The 21,477-nt window shown below is 41.8% G+C and overlaps 1 protein-coding gene across 33 annotated transcripts in view; it reads left to right on the top strand.

Annotated features, from left to right (window-relative positions):
* The window catches only part of SH3D19 (SH3 domain containing 19), a 196,778-nt gene that overhangs the window by 10,917 nt on the left and 164,384 nt on the right, over nt 1-21,477 (top strand). The gene's annotated exons all lie outside the window — the stretch shown is intronic.

The following is a 21,477-nucleotide window of genomic DNA, read 5'->3' as shown; positions in this document are numbered from 1 at the left end:
CTTCATTTAACAGATGAGGAACCTGAGACCTAGAAAGAGTGAATAATCTCCTCAAGGTCACACAGCAAGTGAGTGACAGAATAGGATTCTGTAGCATGGACTCCTGGTTGCCTCCTTTTTTCCTCATTTCCTCCTTTTTTGGTCAACGGAAGCCCTGTATTTCTGGATGCAGCAATGTACCCGCCTATGAAGCTACTTCTTCCAGCCTGTTAATGAGATACAAGTAAAAGTTGTTGAATGGGGTTGCCAGGAAAGTTCTTTAAAGGGGGTTCACACTCAACTGCACAGAATACCTTTTCCCCCTTACCACCTTCCTCCCACCTGCTACCAGGAGCAAGGCTGTGTAGCTCACGGTAGCCACCCTGGGCCATGAGGTTACTTTGAGGTTGGAACCCAAGCACTGAGAATAGTGGAGCAGAAAAATAGATGGCCCTGCAGTCACTGCTGATAAAAGAGTCACCAAATGAGTTTTGATTGCCTGCCTCCTCCTTTATTTAGAAGGAAGGAATAAGAAACTCTACCTTGTTTAAGCCACTGTTATTGTAGGCCTCAACTGGCAGCTGAAGGCAATTCCTAACTGATAGATTCTAACTTGATTTTATTGTTTCCCTCCTCTTACCACCAAGCTGTAATACATTTTGTTATAATGAAGTTACCCTAAGATTCCTAGATTCTTGTTGCTATTTTGTACTTTACTGTAGTGTGACCTTGGACACGTTGGTTAGGTTTTATGAGGCCCCCGCTCCACTGTATTTTTTACATCTTTGGAATAGGAATTATTCATGCTCTAACTACTCTGCAGGCTCATTATGGGGAACATGCTTGTAAACTTCAAGTGTTCATGTATGATGTGTGGTTTTTGAAGTGGTTGTGGCCATCCTTGGGCAAGTTGAAGGGTACCAAAAAGGAAGCCTTTAGAATCTGAATGTAGTTTTCTGGTTTTGTTATTTTGCTTAGTGCCAACTTAATTCAGAAGAAATAAATAGAAGCTGTGAAGGGAGGTGATGTTGTCCCTGCTCTGATGCATATGAGCAGATTAACAATTGCATTGCTGATGAGCCCTAGAATGCATGCCAGGGCTGCTGCATGGGACTGAGAGTTCATTTGTTTTCAATATGGCTGCCTTCATTATACTGGAGCTTTGTTTCCAGAAGATATATTAATCAAGGAATCATTATACTGGATGACAGTTAACCGCTTTTTCTCTGAGAGCTGGCCAAGAACAAAGGGCTCAGAAGAAAATGTTTGTACAAGATGTGGAGAATTAGTTTTTCTGGCAATAAATGTCACCATTTCCAAATAGTCCTCTGAAACTAGTGCAGAGGTGTTCACATAACACTCCAAGGCCCCCAGCATAGCATAGGGTCACCCATGTAAATGATCCTGTCTTATCTTGCCACCACACGCTTTGTTTCTTCATTCCTTCACAAGGATTCCCCTCAACATACACACTAGCTCAGTGGACAGTACTGAAGCTACCTGGAGATTACAAGGTAGATTCATTTCTCTCAGTGAAAGTGGAGGGGGCATCCTGGAGGGGGCATCTGGAAGTGGGATTCATTTGGAATAAGGAATGTTATTGCAAGTTTTAAAATGTGCACAGCCTGGGCAACAAAGCAAGACCCTGTCTTTATAAAAAATAAATTAGCTGGGTGCAGTGGTGTGTGCCTGTAGTCCCAGCTACTCAGGAGGCTGAGGGAGGAGGATTGCTTGAGCCCAGGTGTTTGAGGCTGCAGTGAGTCATGATTGCGCCACTGCACTCCAGCCTGGGTGACAGTGAGACCTTATCTCTAAAATAAACAAATAAAGTATGCAGACTTCTATTTGAATATTACTCCTAATTAGATGCTGCATAACGTGACATTCCTTTATATCACAAGTAACATTTTATCTCCCACCTTGTTCCATTCCTGTTTCTCCTTCATAGAAAGTTTCATGAGGTATTCAACTTTGTAACGTGGTTCGGTATTTCTTACACCTCTGTAGCAATGGGAACTCTATAAAGAGTGCTTCTCAGACTTTGATCTGTCTACAGATCACCTGGAGATCTTGTTCAAATGCAGATATGATGTAGTAGGTTTTGGGTAGAGCTGAGACTCTGTATTTCTTTTTTTTTTTTTTTTTTTTTTTTTTGAGACAGTCCCCCTGGTTGCCCAAGCTGGAGTGCAGTGACATGATCCCGGCTCACTGCAACCTCCGCCTCCCAAGTTCAAGTGATTCCCATGCCTCAGCCTCCCAAGTAGCTGGGATTATAGGTGCTCACCACTACACCCGGCTAATTTTTTGTTTGTTTGTTTGTTTTTTGTTTTTGAGGTGGAGTCTTGCCCTGTCGCCCAGGCTGGAGTGCAGTGGCGCGATCTAGGCTCACTGCAGCTTCTGCCTCCTGGGTTCACGCCATTCTCCTGCCTCAGTCTCCCGGGTAACTGGGACTACAGGCACCCGCCACCACGCCCGGCTAATTTTTTGTATTTTTAGTAGAAACGGGGTTCCTCCATGTTGGCCAGGCTGATCTCAAACTGCTGACCTCATGTGATCCGCCCGCCTGGGCCTCCCAAAGTGCTGGGTTTACAGGTGTGCGCCACCATGCCTGGCCGACTCTGCATTTCTTTTTCTTTTTTTCCTTATTTTTGAGGCGGAGTCTCGCTGTGTCCCCCAGGCTGGAGTGCAGTGGCGCGATCTCCCCTCACTGCAAGCTCCGCCTCCCGGGTTCACCCCATTCTCCTGCCTCAGCCTCCCAAGTAGCTGGGACTATAGGCACCCGCCACCGCGCCCGGCTAATTTTTTGTATTTTTGGTGGAGACGGGGTTTCACCGTGTTAGCCAGGATGGTCTTGATCTCCTGACCTCGTGATCCGCCCGTCTCGGCCTCCCAAAGTGCAGGGATTACAGGCGTGAACCACCGCGCCCGGGGACTCTGCATTTCTCACAGGGCACTGATGCTGCTGCTGCTGGTGGTCCCTGGGCCACATTTTGAGTAACAAGGCCCTCAGTTATCTCTACTGTAGGGCCAGGGTTCTCAACTCTTGGCAGGACATCAGAATCAACTTTGAAACTTTAAAAAAGACATGTGCTCATGACCCCACCCTCAGATTTCCAGATTCATTACTTCTATAATAGGTGCTGAGGAGCTGGATTTTTAAAGTTGTACTTAAGGTGAGAATCACTGCCTTAGTATCGTATTTAAAAATATGATGTTGGCCGGGCGCAGTGGTTCACGCCTGTAATCCCAGCACTTTGGGAGGCCCAGGCGGGTGGATCACGAGGTCAGGAGATCGAGATCATCCTGGCTAACACAGTGAAACCTCGTCTGTACTAAAAAAATACAAAAATTTAGCCAGTCATAGTGGTGGGCGCCTGTAGCCCCAGCTACTCGGGAGGATGAGGCAGGAGAATGGCGTGAACCTGGGAGGCGGAGCTTGCAGTGAGCCGAGATCTCGCCACTGCACTCCAGCCTGGGTGACAGAGCGAGACTCTGTCTCAAAAAAAAAAAAAATGATGTTATGATGTTGATTGGTTTCAGTGTGATTTCTTATAATTTGAACTGTTAGTTTTTCCATCTTAAATAATTCATGTTGTGATAACTTTTATTCAAACAGAATAAACAGAATCCACCATGCATTTTTCTTTTTTCCCCCTTTTTCAGCTTTGTTGAGATATAATTCACTAATGAAAATTGAATATATTCAAGATGTAGAACATGATGTTTTTATATATGTATGTATTGTGAAATGATTGCCACAGTCAAGCTAACTTGAGTATCCATCACCTCACATAGCTACCTTTTTTTTTTGTTTCTTATAGTGAGAATACTTAAGTTCTACTCCCATAGCAAATTTTAAATATAATACATTATTATTAATTATAGTCACCATGCTATGTACTTGGTCTCCAGAACTTATTCATCTTATGACTAAAAGTTTAGACCTTTGAACAACACCTCCCCATTTCCCCTACCCTCACAACTCCTGGTAAGCACCCTTCTGCTCTCTGGTTCTTTTTTTTTTTTTTTTCCAGACAGGGTCTCACTCTGTTGCCCAGGCCGTAATGCAGTGGTGCAATCATGGCTCACTGAAGCCTTGACCTCCCAGGCTCATATGGTCTTCCCACCTCAGCCTCCTGAGTAGCTGGGACTACAGGGACATGCCCTGCTAATTTTTTATTTTAAAAAACTTTTTGTAGAGATAAGGTCTTGCTCTTTTGCCCAGGCTGGCCTCGAATTCCTGGTCTCAAGTGATCTTTCCACTTTGGCCTCCAAAGTGCTGAGATTACAGACGTGAGTCACTGTGCCTAGCCTATTCTCTGCTTCTATGAGTTTGACTTTTTTAGATTCCACATATAAGTGAGATCATGCATTCTGTGTCTGGCTTATTTCACTTAGCATAATGTCCTCCAGGTTCATCCATGTTGTCACAAGTGGCAGGATTTGCTCCTTTTTTTTCTCTAAACAGGATCTTGCTGTGTCACCCAGGCTGGAGTGCAGTGGCATGATCATGGCTCACTGCATCCTTGACCTCCCGGGCTCAAGCGATCCTCCTATCTTAGCATCTCAAGAAGCTGGGACTATAGGCGCTCACCACCATGCCAAGCTAATTATTATTATAGTAATTTTTTGTAGAGATGCAGTCTCACTGTGTTGCCCAGGCTGGATTTCCTTCTTTTTAAAGACTGAATAAAATTCCATTGTGTGTGTATATACGTATATATACAGTGGAATAAAATTCCACTGTGTGTGTGTATACATATATACATTTATATATGTATATACACATACACCACATTTTGTTTATCCATTCATTCATCATCAGACTTAGGTTGTTTATGTACCTTGGCTATTGTGAATAATGCTGCAGTGAACATGGGAGTGCAGACATCTCTTTGAGATAGGGATTTATTGGTCAGGTGCAGTGAATCATACCTATAATCCCAGCACTTTGGGAGGACAAGGTGGGTGGATCACTTACGGTCAGGAGTTCGAGACCAGCCTGGTCAACATGGTGAAACCCCGTCTCTACTAAAAATATAAAAATTAGCCAGGTGTTGTGGTGTGCACTTGTACTCCTAGCTACTTAGCAGGCCGAGGCTTGAGAATCACTTGAACCCGGGAGGTGGAGGTTGCAGTGAACCAAGATCCCACCACTGCACTCCAGCCTGGGCAACAGAGTGAGAGTCTTAAAAAAAAAAAAAAAAAAAAGGGAGAGTGATGTATTTCCTTTGGATATATACCCAGAAGTGGCATTGCTGAATGGTAGTTCTATTTTTCATTTTTTTGAGGAACCTCCGTACTGTTTTCTATAATGGCTATACCAATGCACCCATCAACAACATATAAGAGTTCCCTTTTCTTCACATCCTCGCCAACACATATCTTTTGATTTTTTTTTTCTTTGTTTGGTGCAACAGGGTCTTGCTGTGTTGCCCAGGCTGGAGTGTGGTGGTGTGATCATAGCTCACTATAGCCTTAAGCCACTGGGCTCAAGCAATCCTCTTGCTTCAGCCTCCCAAGTAGCTGGGACTACAGATGTGCACTACCAGTCTTTTTTTCTTTCTTTTTTTTTTTTTGTAAAGACAGGGTTTCGCTATGTTGACCAGGCTGGTCTTGAACTCTGGCCTCAAGTTATCCTCCTGCCTCAGCCTCCCAAAGTGCTGGGATTACAGACATGAGCCACCATGCCCAGCTGACTTTCTTTTTGAGACAGGGTCTTGCTCTGTCACCCAGGCTGAAGTGCAGCGGTGTCATCTCTGCTCACTATAGCCTTGACCTCCCGGGCTCAAGAAATCCTCCCACCTCAGCCTTCCAGGTAGCTGGGACTACAGGTATGTGCCACCATACCCAGCTAATTTTTAAATTTTTTGTAGAGACTGGGATTCAGTGTGTTGCCCAGGCTGGCCTAGAACATCTGGGCTCAAGTGATCCTCCTGCCTCGGCCTCCCCAAGTGCTGGGATTACAGGAGTGAGCCATCATGCCCAGCCAGCCTCTGGCTGATTTTTTGATAATACCCATCCTAACAAGTGTGAGATGATATCTAATTGTGGTTTTGATTTACATTTCCCTGGTTGTTAGTAATGAGTACCTTTTCATATACCCATTGGGCATTTATATACCTTCTTTGAAAAAATGTCTATTCAGATCCTTTGCCCATTTTAAAATCTGGGGTTTCTTTTGCTGTTGAGTGATATTAGTTCCTTATATATTTTGGATATTAACCCTTTATCAGATATATGAGTTGCAAATATTTTTCCTCATTCCTTGGGTTTCCTTTTATGGTTTCCTTTGCTTTGCAGAAACTTTTTAGTCCCGCCATGAATTTTATACATGAATTTTAGTCAACTCCTATATTATTTCATAGTCTAAGTAGGCTCCACATAAAGAATGGTGTAGTGAGTTATCATTGAAGTAACTGGAAAGCACTGTATGTGTTCATGATGTTCTTTCAGCTTGCAAGAAACAGGCATGCTCACTTTAGCTGATGGAGGCTTATTGGAAGGATACACATGTAATTTGAAAGACACAGAAAATATGGCCAGGCACGATGGCTCACACCTCTTATCCCAGCACTTTGGGAGGCCGAGGAGGGTGAATCACTTGAGGTCAGGAGTTCAAGACCAGCCTGGCCAACATGGCGAAACCCCATCTCTACTAAAAAATACAAAAATTAGCTGGGCATGGTGGTGTGCACTTGTAATCCCAGCTACTCGGGAGGCTGAAGTATGAGAATTGCTTGAACCCAGGAGGTGGGGGCTGTAGTGAGCCGAGATTGCGCCACTGCACTCTAGCCCCAGCGGGTGACAGAGCAAGACGTCTAAAAAAATAAAAAAGATGCAGGAAGCAGTTTCAGAAAGTATTTGAAAATGAGAGTAACTCTAAAAAACTGACAGCAAATAGCTACTCTGGAGAACAGTTTTTAATAAGTTGGAACGACGTTGTTGCTCCTTATGGTTAGTGACACTACAGGTTATTGATGTCTGCTTCCATGGCTTCTAAGGTACTAAATAATTGGCTGTCTTTTATTTTTCTCACAGGCAGCCTCCCCAAGAAACAGTCTCTATGTAGGTTGGTCAGCCACAGTTCTGCACAGGATGGCCTTTTGCAGCAGGGTTCTTTTTTTTTTTTTTTTGAGACGGAGTCTCACGCTGCAGGCTGGAGTGCAGTGGCGCGATCTCGGCTCACTGCAAGCTCCGCCTCCCGGGTTCCCGCCATTCTCCTGCCTCAGCCTCCTTAGTAGCTGGGACTACAGGCGCCCGCCACCGCGCCCGGCTAATTTTTTGTATTTTTAGTAGAGACGGGGTTTCACTGTGGTCTCGATCTCCTGACCTTGTGATCCGCCCGCCTCGGCCTCCCAAAGTGCTGGGGTTACAGGCTTGAGCCACCGCGCCCGGCCTGCAGCAGGGTTCTTATGCCCATTTACAATGGAGGTCTATGGCAAACCCATAGAGGGCTGCCTTTTCAGATCCGTCCCAGGTCCCTTTGGGGCAAGATGGCGGAGTCTTGTGGTACCCACATGCTCACTTACATACTAGAAATGCCTGCAATTGCTTCTGTCTGATGGGACCTAGAGCCTGTGGGGGGTACCTTGAGGTTTCTCAGAATGGAAAGAGGGTAAAGTTGGTAGGCTCCAGGAATAAACTGACCACTCTGACTTTCAGCAATGTGAGTTTCCTGAGGGAAGAGGCTTACTTTGTTCATATCCCTCATAACTCAGACCAGTGCTTGACACATGTGCTCAGTACATAGCTGTCAAATAGGACAGTCTTGAGGTTTTTAAAAGATGTTTTAGGCTGGGCACGGTGGCTCATGCCTGTAATCCCAGCACTTTGGGAGGCTGAGGTGGGTGGATCACTTGAGGTCAGGAGTTCAAGACCAGCCTGGCCAACATGGTGAAACCCCATCTCTACTAAAAATACAAAAATTAGCTGGGTGTGGTGGTGCATGCCTGTAATCCCAGCTATTCAGGAGGCTGAGGCAGGAAAATCACTTGAACCTGGGAGGTGGAGGTTGCAGTGAGATCGTGCCATTGCACTCCAGCCTGGGCAATAAGAGCAAAACACTGTCTAAATAATGAAGATGATAATAATAATAATAATAATAATAATAATAATAATAAATAAAGATGGTTTAATGTAGTCTTTATTTTTAGTTCGATTACATTTCATTCTAACTGGAACTCTTATGTACACAAGGTTGGAAGGCAAATCCCTCCTCTGTTCATGGCTCGCCCTGTGGAGGGGAAACCATGCATGCTAATATGCAAAACTTCACGTTTTCCTGTTTCTTTGTTACTCCTGAGCGCTTTAGATGTTTGCCATTTGGTGTCCATACAACCGACCCAGGCTTTGGGCTGCTGCACAGTTCATGGATGTCAAATCCAGTGCCCAGAGGCCTTCCCGACTGTCCTCAAAGTCAGCAAAGGGGCCTCGCAGGGCCTCGAACTCCTGAACACGATGCCCTTCCTCAGGCCCCGCGGGCGCACACCTGCCGGACGGGTCTAGCGCCAGGAACTCTGGGAAAGCAGAGCCTAAGTGTTGGCGCCCGTATGCGAGTGGCTTGTTGGGCTCATGAGGGCGGCGCCACCTTGGGTCCTGATTAAATTGGATTTTGAAGCTTAAATGTAGTTTTGGATATTTGGCCAAAGAAGGTTCATGTTCAGGTAAGGAGGGAGACGCTAAAAAGATAGAAGTCGTCATCAGGAGTGATTGCAGCAGCTGCTGGTTTTTAAAACCCCAAAACCTGAAAATTGTAAGGAGTGATGCGGGAGAGTGGATGATAAAGATATTTGAGAAGGAATCTACTGGGTTAGTGACATGGGATGCAGGGCCTCAACATGAGGGACAAGTCCAGTGTTGCTAACGTTTTGTGACTTGGAAAAAGGTGGTTACCATTTGACAGCCTCTTCAGGAAAGGGACAGTGACACTGAACATTTATTATTAAACCTTAATTACAGCACGTTTGCTATTAGTGTTCAATTTAATGACGATTACTTATGTAGCATTTAGAACAAACCTTTCAGTAGTTCCTTGAGCAAGTGGGTTTTGCCAGCCTTGTAGAATGTAATTTGGTATTGCTCACCTCATAGGTTTCCAATGGATGTTTAATGAAGTTAATGAAGAATTGGGGTTTTACTTCCAATATTCTTTTTTCCCCTCTGTTTTAGTTGAGTCCTCAGTTTTCTTACTTATTCCTGCAGTAGACTTTTAAAGTACCAACTTTTTAGCATATCTGAACAAAATATTTACCAATCATTTATTTATACTAAATATATGTCAGGAACTCATGTAATTTTCCTAACAGTCCTGGAAGGCAGGTTCTTTTGTCATCCTGTTCTTAAAAGGAGAAAAATGACGTAAAGAGAAGTTAAGTGCAGCTGAGATTTGAATCCCTGTAGTCTTTTCTTCTTTAATTTTTAAATGTACATACAGTAAACTTGACTTCTTTTTGGTGAACAGTTCTATGAATTTTATTACACATATAGTTTCTTGTGACAACTACCGTAGTCACCATACAGAACAGTTCCTTCACCTGGAAATTCCCTTTGCTGCCCTTTGCAGTCAGACCTTCTCTACACGCCTTTCCATTGGCAACCAATGATCTGCTCTCTGTCTCTATAATTTTGTGTTTTCTAGAATATTAAGTAAATGAATTCATAAAGTATTAATATATAACCTCTGAGACTGGTTCCTTTTACTCAGGAGAATGCCTTGGACATTCACTCATTATGTTACTGTATCAATAGTTTGATCCATTTTACTGCTGAGTAGTAGTCTATTGTGTGAGTGTACCAGTTTATTTATGCATTTTCCTGATAAAGGATATTTAGATTGTTTTCAGTGTTTAGTGATTATGAATAAGCTGCTATAAACATTTGTGTACAGGTTTGCTGGGTCATATGGTAAATATACGTTTAACTTTATAATAAATTTCCGAACTGTTTTCCAGAGTGACTATCCTGTTATGTGTTTTCACCAGTAATGTATGAGAGTTCTCATTGCTCTGTGTTCTCACCAGCCCTTGATGCTGCTCGATTTTTCTAGTTTTTGTTTGTTTGTTTGTTTGTTTTTAGCCATTTTAATAGAGGTATAGTCATATTTCATTGTAATTTTAATTTGCATTTTCCTTTTGGCTAATGATATTGACCATCTTTTCATATGGCTAATTGCCATCCATGTGTCATCTTTGGGGAAGAATGTTCAAATCTTTGCACATTTAAAAATTGGGTTATTTAAATATGTTCAAAGAGCTAGAGACACTGTTAAATAGAATAAAAAGATAAGCTAAAGAATAGGAGAAAATATTTTCAAATCATATATCCAACAAAAGATTTGAATGTAGAATACATAAAGAGCTCCCAAAATAACAATACAGAAGTATAAAGTCTTTGTCTAGTAAATCCAGTGTCTGGGCTTCTTCAGAAAGAACAGTTTGTATTGATTACTTTTTTTTCTGTGTATGGGCCATATTTCTTATTTCTTTGCATACCTCGTATTTAAAAGTTGAAAATTGAACATTTTGAATATTATAATGTAACAGCTTTGGAAATCAGATTCTTCTCCCTCCCCAGGGTTTGTTATTGCTGCTTGTTATGGTGGTTGTTGTTTGTTTAGTGACTTCTCTAAACTAATTTTGTAAATCATATATTCTTTGTCATGCATGACACTGAAGTTTCAATTTCATTAGCTTAGTAGGCAGCTAGTGATTGGACAGAGGTTTTTGTTTTGTTTTGTTTTGTTTTATGCCCAGAACCAAAAAGGACCTCCCAGCTTATGCAGATGGGCTCTGTTGTGTTTTGACACACCTTCAATACTCAGACAGGCAGTTTACAACTCTGCGTTGCCTTTACTTCTTTGTGCATATTCTGACGGTTAGCCAGAAATGACAGCTTAAGGCCTTCTCAGGTCTTTTCTGAGCATATGCCCACCCTGGTAATGCAGTTGGCCTTCTAGATTCCCAGGAATATGTGGGAGCTATTCGAAGCCTGTATTCCTCAAAGCATCTCATTCTCTAGCCTATCTTCCCAACCTTTTTGGTTAGTTTATTGTTTGCCCCAACTCCTATCCTTGTGCAGCAGCAACTAATATATTTGCTCGTCAGTGTTTTCAGCAAGTGCCCTCTAGCTAGCCACTTTTGCACTGATAGTTCCAAATTAGGTAAGATAGAAGAAAGTCCTCTCCAGGGAGAAACCAGACGGGTCAAGACAAATGACTACAGTTCTTTGCGAATAAGGTTCGTTTTGCTCCCTCTGGTCCTGATATTGGTAGCAGGAATGCAGGCTAACATTTTTAAGGTTCCCACTGAGCTGGGGAAGAGGGAGGGGACCAGGGTAAGTTAAAATGCCACAAAGCTTGATATTCTAACCAAAATCCAGCTAGTTTTTCTGGATTCAGTGTTTCACTAGTCGCTACAAGCTTTTGGTTAGTTTCTAGAGTTCTGAAAAGTTGATTCTACCATTTTCTATCAGGTTTTTATTGCTTTTATGGAGGGATAGACTTTTGGAGGTCTTAACTCTGCCATTTTTTCTGATGTCACTCAGATATGTCAAATATGGCTTAAAGAAAAAAACTGATTAAGATAATCAGAGTTGTGTTGGATAGTATGTGCCTCTAGTCCCAGCTACACAGGATGCTGAAGTGGGAAGATTGCTTGAGCCCACGAGTTTGAATCCAGCCTGGGCAACAGAGTGAGACCCTCTCTCTTAAAAAAAAAAAAAAATCAGTGTTTTTATGCAAGTTAAAAAAAAAAAAAAGAAAGAGAGCGAGAGGAGGTAGGGATACTCAACCCATTTTTGAAGTTTTTCTACATTCTACAGTAGAATTATCAAGGTGTTTTTATAAAGAGGAACCTCACTCAGCTGGTTACAGTGCTGGACTCAAACCCCTCGTTCATGTTCAGACTCTGAATGGGCAGCTTGCTTTTCTCATTTCTATGCCATGTACCACCCCAAACCTCTTTGTAACTTTTCAAAACATGATATCCATGGGATATCTGGCCAGGGGAACTCTATATTCCTCTTTGTTGTTAAAGTGGCTCAGAGGAAATAGCTTTACTGCACCGTTCTGAACAAATCAGTCATGTTAAAAAATAATGTATGGCTAATACTCTGAGGAGTGGAATTGAGGAGGGCCTGGAATGTGTCACTTTATACTTCTGAGTTGTTTCAGTTACTTACAGTGAATGTTTATTACTTTCAAAATTAAAGAAAAATAAATTCAAAATACTGGGAGAAATAACTGGCTGCTGGTCCAGTATATTTGTTGTTCATATTATGGTATTTTAAAAACCTATTTTTCCCTAAAATGAATTACTATAATGATCATAGCAAATGCCATCCTGTTAATAAAAGAAATGATTGATAAACTATTCAAGAAAATGGTAGTAGGAAGGAGTATATAATTGTGTTTCCTCTGAAGATCGTTTTTCAAAACACTGGCTAATTTATCATTTGTTTACCTGTTTGGTGTCATGACATTTACTTCTTTTCATGAAAACTATAATCACTCAAAAAGCAAATCCTCATTTATATACAAACTGTTGAAAGCTGTTTAACATAATCAAAACCCCAAATCCTCATTTATAACCAAACTGTTGAAAGCTGTTTAACATAATCAAAACCTATCTTTAGCATTCCCTGCTTTATTCATTGTGTGCATTTCATCTCCATCTTGTGACCCAACAGAACCTGCTCTAGAGGACTAGATTCAGAAGACATGCTTTCTAATGCTCAACCTCCTACTAGCCCGCTGCATGACCTTGATTTAATCTCTCAGATTCTTCGTTGATAGTATGAAAGATTTAGACCCAGAGCCCAGGCTCACTGACTGCTTTTGTGAATAAAGTTTTATTGTCTATAGTTGCTTTTGTCATACATCTGCAGAGTTGAGTCATTGCAACAAAGTCCATGTGGTCTGCAAGCCTAAAATACTTACTATCTAACTCTTTACAGAAAAAGTTTCCTAACTCCTGTCAAGTTTCTTTTCAGGTTCAAAATTCTTTGTTCTAGTTTTGGAATACTTGGGCCAAGTATTTTTTTTCATCAGGTCTTCTTAGCAAACCACTAGAAAAATTTGACTTGAAGAGGGGAAACACTAATAAGTCATACATTCTTATTTGTTAGCCACCAGTACCTGTCATATTTTGTTGTTAATGCTGTGGTTACAAACAGCCTCAGTTGTTGCCCAGGCTGGAGTGCAATAGCATGATGTTGGCTCACCACAACCTCCGCCTCCTGGGTTCAAGTGATTCTCCTGCCTCAGCCTCCCGAGTAGCTGGGATTACAGGCATGCGCTACCATGCCTGGCTAATTTTGTATTTTTAGTAGACACGGGGTTTTCTCCATGTTGGTCAGGCTGGTCTCAAACTCCTGACCTCAGGTGATCTGCCTGCCTCCGCCTCCCAAAGTGCTTGGATTACAGGCATGAGCCACCACGCCCAGCTGACATTAGTTTTATTTCTTTCTCTGCAACCTGTTTTTTAGAAGTTTAAAATAGGCCTATTTTGGAACTAGTTGTTTATTAGACCTCTTTAAATGGGTTAAACATATTTTTCCTTGTATGACACTTAGCAGCTTCTGGATAAAAAAAATGTGAGACACAAGTGCATTTTTTTTCTTGTTTATGCCACTGTCTCCTTGAGGTCTTTCATATTAGCCTGCTGTTTCAGAAATAAAAATAACTTCATTGAACTCATAAGGGAATAGATTTGTCCTAAAATCCAAATACTTGGCTTTGAAGATGCTACAGTGATTTTAATTTTTTTTTTTTTTTTTTTTTTTTGAGATGCAGTTTCGCTCTTGTTGCCCAGGCTGGAGTGCAGTGGTGCAATCTCGAATCACCGTAACCTCCGCCTCCCAGGTTCAAGCAATTCGCCTGTCTCAGCCTTCCCAGTAGCTGGGATTACAGGCATGCACCACCACCCCGGCTAATTTTGTATTTTTAGTGGAGACGGGGTTTCTCTATGTTGGTCAGGCTGGTCTCAAACTCTTGACCTCAGGTGATCCACCCACCTCGGCCTCCCAAAGTGCTGGGATTATAGGTGTGAGCCACCGCACCCAGCCATGATTTTAATTTTTTATGGCCACAATGTTTTCATTTTTTAAAATTTGTTGACACAGATTTCTTTGATCAACCAACTGCTATTTTTTATTTTTATCTAGCCTAGTAATATGGAATTTTTAATACAATTTATCAAATCTCTGAACTCTGAAACTTTGCAGTTGTTGCAACCACAGCTTTCTGTTACCGTAAACTAATTTTAAAAAGCAAGCTTAATTTAAAAAAGCAAGATTTTAAACATTTAAAAAGGAATCATTGGCATATTGACCATGACCAAATCCTTAAGTATGAGGAGAAAGGTTAGAGGGTGATGGTGAGGAACACTACGGTTATGTGGGGGATTTGAACTTTTTATGTAAGGTATTTCTGTGACATTTTGTTTTTTGTTTTAATAAGTAGAAGTGGAAAAGGGGTTTTTAAGTTTGTTGTTTTTTTGTTTTTTTCCTGAGACAGAGTCTTGCTCTGTCGCCCAGGCTGGAGTGCAGTGGCCGGATCTCAGCTCACTGCAAGCTCCGCCTCCCGAGTAGCTGGGACTATAGGCGCCCGCCACCTCCCCCTGCTAGTTTTTTGTATTTTTTTTTTTTTTTTTTTTTTTTTGAGACGGAGTCTTGCTTTGTCACCCAGGCTAGGCCGGGCGCGGTGGCTCAAGCCTGTAATCCCAGCATTTTGTATTTTTTAGTAGAGGCGGGGTTTCACCATGTTAGCCAGGATGGTCTCAATCTCCTGACCTCGTAATCCGCCCGTCTCAGCCTCCCAAAGTGCTGGGATTACAGGCTTGAGCCACCGCGCCCGGCCGGGGTTTTTAAGTTTTTTTAAGTGAAACAATATTCGATTTCCTCCTCCACAGGGAGGCAGCAATCTTATTAGGGTTAGAATAGGCTGCTTTGTCATTATACATAATGTTCTGGGAGTTCTATGAATATAGGGTATTCTTGAACATCTTGAAATTATGTGAAAAAATATTGTAAATGTGCATGAGGGCTTTCTTGGATGCAGTGTTAAGGTGATATGGAGAAGAGGGTCCATGATGCAAACAGAGTCTTAGGCTTTTATTTCTGTAGTCCTGCCCTCTCTTCTGAACCCTAAACTTCCTATTCAGCATCTCTACTTGGATATCTAATAGGCCTCTCAACTCTAAAATGTCTGCATTTAGTTTCCTATTGCAGTTATAACAAATTAGCTACAAATTTAGTGGCTTAAAACAAGATGAATTTGGCCGGGCGCCGGTGGCTCACGCCTGTAATCCCAGCACTTTGGGAGGCCGAGGCGGGCGGATCACGAGATCAGGAGATTGAGACCATCCTGGCCAACATGGTGAAACCCTTCTCTACTAAAAATACAAAAATTAGCTGGGCATGGTGGCGGGCACCTGTAGTCTCAGCTACTTGGGAGGCTGAGGGAGGAGAATTGCTTGAACCCGGGAGGCGGAGGTTGCAGTATGCTGAGCTGCACTCCAGCCTGGCGACAGAGTGAGACTCCGTCTCAAAAAACAACAAAAAAGAATTTATTATCCTGTAATTCTGGAGGTCTAAAGGCTGAAAGCAGTTTCACTGAGCTAAAATCAAGGTACTGGAAGGGCTGCATTCCATCAGTAGACTTTAGGGGAGAATCCTGTTTTTGCCTTTTCTAGCTCCTAGAGGCCACCTGTATTCCCTGGCTCATGGCCCCTTGCTCTATCTTCAAAGCCAACAGTGTAGCATCTTCATTCCTCTCTTCTTTCTGCCTCCATCCTTCTGTCTTCTGCATACTCTCACTAGTATCCCTGACCCTGATCCTCCTATCTTACTCTTATAAGAAGCCGTGTGATTGATTACATTGGTCCCACCAGATAATATAGATAATGTCCCCATCTTGGGATACTTAATCATATGTGCAAAATCCCCTTTACTAGATGTAGTAACATATTCACAGATTCTGGGGATTAGGACATGGACATCCTTAGAGGGGCCATTGTTTAGCCCACCATTTGATTTCTTAGCTTGGCAAATCTATTCTTCCTCTAGCCTTCCTCATTTTATTTAATGGTACAACATTCTCAGGCCAGTAACCTATGGTCATTCTTGATTTCTCTTTTTATTTTTTCCTTCTACCATCTACATCCAATTCATTAAATTACATCCAAATCCAATCAATATGTTATCTTGCTTCTACTACCCAACTGTCTCTAGATTTGTCTTCCTCTCACTAATTTTCACTAAAAGCAGAGTAGAATTAGCATTCTGGAGCCACAGGCCCTCATCCTATCCTATTCTTTTCACTCCTTGGTGTTCAGAGATAATTATAGTACAAGGCTATGTGGGCTGAGTGTCATGAGAATGGTACACAAAATGCCACAGGACTAGATTCCAATTACTTTATCCAACTACATGGAGATGGAAAGTGAAGGCTTACATAGTAGTAGACAGTGGAGAGGATTTAGGTTGGTAGAGGATAATTATCCTGGAAGGCAAATAGAATTTCCATTAAAGATTTCTATTTTTTTTATTCTTCAGACAGTGAATGTTTCTTCTCAATTATCAATAGCAGAGAATGAAGTAATCTGATTTCTGATTATTTTGAATGACTCCTCCCCTTCCTCCATTTCCTGAAACAATATATTTTAAAAAGTTCTCAGGGAGCTGATTTCTAGTGTGTGGATAAACTATACACAGTTGGGCGGAGAGGATGAAGTCAGACATCTGAAAAGATGTAACATTCACTGTCGAAATATTATCAAAATACAGCTTCGACATTTTATTATTCTGAATCCTTTTTCCGTTATGTCCTCACATTTTTGGGGTAACATTACAGTTTAGTGGAATATAGGGAAAAAATGGGTCATACTTGAAGTAGTCCATTGTGAAAAGATCAGGAAATAACTGAATTTACAAATTTTCCCCACGTTTAGGAAAAAGATTGCTCATAGGATTTTTAGCAACCTTTATTTGTTAAAATCTCACCTTAATTAAAATTCCTCAAGATGTGTGAAATGAAAATTGAAGCATATTAAAATCAGATATTCCACGGAATAAAGTATTCTGCAAATTTATATTCATTTTTAAGGCAGAAATGCTGTATTGAGTCCCATAAAAGTAAAGATGTCCCTTTTATTTCCTCCTCATTTGTGGTGTTACTGATTAAATTAGTTACCAGTAAGTACTTGATAATTTTGTTTTGTGAATGCAAATGTTTATTTTTATTTTATTTTATTTTTTTGAGACAGAGTCTCACTTTATCGCCCAGGCTGGAATGCAGTGGCGTGATCTTGGCTCACTGCAAGCTCCACCTCCTGGGTTCACACCATTCTCCTGCCTCAGCCTCCTGAGTAGCTGAGACTACAGATGCCCGCCACCATGCCTGGCTAATTTTTTGTGTTTTTTTAAATAGAGATAGAGTTTCACCATGTTAACCAGGATGGTCTCGATTTCCTGACTTCGTGATCCGCCCACCTGGCCTCCCAAAGTGCTGGGATTACAGGCGTGAACCACCACACCCAGCCTAAAAACCATTTTCTAGGGTTCTTCTAATGTGTTTTTTAGATGTTCACTGCCTCCTTTTTCTACTCAATGGGCAGAAATAAGTGGGTTGAGGTATCAAAAGAAAGGTATTCCAGGTGTAGAGGACAGAGGAAATAAAGCCTTGAGGTGGAAATGGGATGAAGAAATGAGAACACTTGTCTGGATAAGAAGAAAACAAACAGGAAGTGAGTTAGCTGTCTTGGTGATGAATTCCGAAGTCAATGCTAGAAAACTTGGGCTGTACCTTTCTCAAGTCACTTGGTAAATGGGGCCTTACTCTAAGGACAGTGCAGATAAAGAATAGGGGAAGATGATAAGATAGCACATAGCCTCATGTGGAAACTCACTGATGTTCAGGTTATAGCAGTCCTTGTTTTACTCAGCTCTACTTCAGTGCCTTGGTGTCTGATTCTTTCTCTCAGCTTTTTGTTCTGACTCTGCTACCATCTGACTGCCCTCTTTGCCATCCTGGCCCCTTCCTGGCCTCTGCATATTCCCATGAGCAGTGGTGTGGGATTCGTTTCTGTTCTTTAATCATTCCCTTGCTCTCACTTCACCAGTGGCTTCTCATGTCACTAAGAATGAAATTCGGAGTCCTTACTGAGGCCTAGTAGCTTCTGCAGGACCTAGCCCCTGCTCCCTTTCTTTCTGGTCTCAGTTCATACACCTTTCCACCTTTGCTCACAGTGTCCTAGCCACGCTGACCGGCCTGTTCTTCCTCACACCCACCTAACCTCAGAACCTTTGTACTCGCTGTTCACTCGGCCGCACCTTCCCTCCTTCGTTTAGTCCTTGCTTCCCTCCTTTGTTTAGGCCTCTATCAAATGTCACCTCCTCAGAGAACCTTCCCTGACCACCCTGTCTAAGGTGGAATTTCCCATCCTGATACTCTTATCTGCTTCTTCTATTTTATTATCAGCCTTTCTTGTACATGACATTATAATATGAATTTATTTTGCATTTGGTTATTGTCTGTCTTCCACTGCAATGTAAACTACTTGAAGCCCGGCTTGACGTGTTATATTTACTGTAGTGTCCTCCATGCCTAGAATGGTACCTGGTACATGGAGGGCACTTAATACTGTTGAGTGCACGTAGACATACTATATGGCTCACATTTGAACTTCTCCAGAGGAGGGTCTGTTGTGTTGTCCAATACTGAGTGCATCTATGATGCTGGGCTAACTGCCCCACCACCCCCTGGGCAACTGTTACATTAGGTGCGTACCCTTGGTGCATCCACCCAGTAGTGATCAAGATAGTGAGATCTTATGTCCTATTCTCTTGATACTCCTTTCTTTCCGCTTGCATGGCCTGGTCCCTCCAAGTTTCTACTCCTTGTTGATGAGAAAAATGTTGCCAGATCCTACGCTGTGGAACAGTTGCTTCCAATTTCAAACTCAACAGTGATAGGATTGATAGGAATCCTGGCTTTCTTGATCTTTATGTCCCCTTGCTGTGTCATCCTGGCCCACATACTTGTGTGCTTTCTCTTTGTTCCTCTCTGGTTCTTGATGATAGTCTCTTTTCTCTTTGAAGTCTGTCTTTACCCCTCCTTTCTTTGTCTCTTGTTCTTTCCTCTCAGCTGCCATTTTGCTTTGCCCTCTGCATCATTCCAGATCCTGGTTAGCTTGAGTTCTTGCCACTGAGAAACCTTTCAATTTACCTACCTTTCAATTTACCTACTTTGTATAATTTTTTCCATCCTTTGTTCCTTATGGCCAGAGAGGCCTGAGGAAGAGAATTGCATTGGAACATTCTTTTCATCCTTCATCCTTGTATTTAACTGATATTTGAAACCTACTTTGTGCAAAACATTGTTTCAGGTACTGGGCTACCTCCATAAGCAATATCCAGGTTCTCACAGTGTAGTTAGGGAGACAAATAAGCTGAATTGATGTTTATTACTCATTCATTTTTTTCAACAAATATTTATTGAGACTAGGATACAGTGGTGGATAAAAACAAAAATTCTTTTTTGTGGACTTACAATTTGATAAGGTAGACATATGTTAATTAGACAACAAATAATGAATGTTCAATTATAGCTATGTTGGGTTCTGTAAAGGAGGGCTCCATAGTGCTATGAGAATTAGGAGGACCTGTCCTGGTTAGGAGAGACAGGGATGGCTTCCTTGAGGAAGTGAAGGATAAATTGAGATCCGAAGGCACAGTAAGAATTAACGAGACAAGGGCAGCAGGAGAGAGGCAATAGCAGATGCAAAAGTCTGGTGCTGAAAGGGTGCTTAGAACGTTCAAAGAAGTTTAAGCATAGAGAATAGGCTGGAAAGTGAGCCAAATGAGGCTGAAGAGACAGGCTGGGGTCAGATTGGCTGGGCTTTGTAGGCCACAATAAGGGTTTTGGTCCTTATTCTGTGAGCAACAGGAGGATGCCTTTGAAGTGCTGTAAGCAGGGGAAAAGTGGAGAGGTATAAAAATTATTTTTATTTTTAAAACACTAATCTGAATGCTGTGGAGGAGAATAAATGGAGTTTGGTGTAAATGGAAGGCATAAGAAAGGATGTGGAAATGCTAGTTAGGAGGCTATAAAGGCAATCCAGATGCTACTAACCCAGGTGGGGTTAACTGTTAGCAAGAATTTTAAGTTCCCAAATCTACCGTTACTGTCTATTAAATGTATGTCCATTAAATGTACTTTATTTTATTCTATTTTATTTTGAGACAGAGTCTTGCTCTCTCGCCTAGGCTGGAATGCAGTGACGGGATCTTGACTCACTGCAACCTCCAACTCCCGAGTTCAAGCGATTCTCCTGCCTCAGCCTCCCAAGTAGCTGGGATTTCAGGCACCCGCCACCATGCCTGGCTAATTTTTGTATTTTTAGTAGAGACAGGGTTTCACCATGTTGGTCAGGCTGGTCTCGAACTCCTGAGCTCAAGTGATCTACCCTCCTTGGCCTCCCAAGGTTCTGGGATTACTGGTGTGAGCCACCTGTAGCTTAAAGCTTAAAGTAAGCCAAAGTGTACTTACTTTCAAAAACTTTCAAATTTTTTTAATAAAAGGAGCCATATCTTGTAAAAGATACAGATGCAATAAAACTTAAGTTCATTTAAATGAGAAATAAAGGATGACTTAAAGAAATATGAATGAAATTATACCAGAAAAATCTATGGTGAAGATAATGATTATAGTTGAGTTCAAAAGTTAGCTCTTGAGTTTCTGGCGGCCTAGGTATAGAAGGGAATAGGATACGTCATGTGATTGTTTAACAAAGGAAGCATGGGATATAATGCTCTTTTCTATAATTTCCTTTGTTCTAAATATTTAAAGTATTTTTTAAATAGATGTGAAGTTAAACCACTTAGATAGGTCCAGATTAGCTGTTAACATCATAGCATTAATCCATTGTTGGTAGTAGGTCACACTGGTATTTTAAAAAGTAAAGACTTCAGAAAAATACAGAGCTGAACTACATATATGCATTTCCTTCCTTCTTTTCTTTTTCTTTTTCTTTTTCTTTTTTTTTAAAGACAGGGTCTTGATCTGTCACCCAGACTGGAGTACAGTGATGTGATCATAGCTCACTGCATTCTCAAACTTCTGGTCTCAAGCTATCCTTCCACCTCAGCTTCCCAAGTACCTGAGACCACAGGTACAAGCCACTATTCTTGGCTAATTTCTTATTTCTTTTATAGAGACAGGGGCTGTGTTGCCCAGGCTGGTCTCCATCCCCTGGCCTCAAGTGATGATCCTTGGCCTCCCAAAGTGTTGGGATTACAGGTGTGAGCCAACATGCCTGACCCATGTTTGCATCTCTCTTTTTTTCTTCTTTTTTTACTGCTGCTTATGGAGCAGGGCTAGCTAATCCCTAGGCAGTGTGCCCAGAGTTGGCTTTATATGAATTCTTTATTAGCCCTCTTGTTACAGTTGAGGGGTAAAGCAGGGGTTAGAAGGGAAGTTAAAGATAGTAGAGGAGGTGA

Source organism: Macaca mulatta, chromosome 5 (genome assembly GCF_049350105.2).
Source record: "Macaca mulatta isolate MMU2019108-1 chromosome 5, T2T-MMU8v2.0, whole genome shotgun sequence".
NCBI lineage: Eukaryota > Metazoa > Chordata > Mammalia > Primates > Cercopithecidae > Macaca > Macaca mulatta.
The sequence above is the reverse complement of the archived record's forward strand: the minus strand, read 5'-3'. Positions and strand labels throughout refer to the sequence as shown.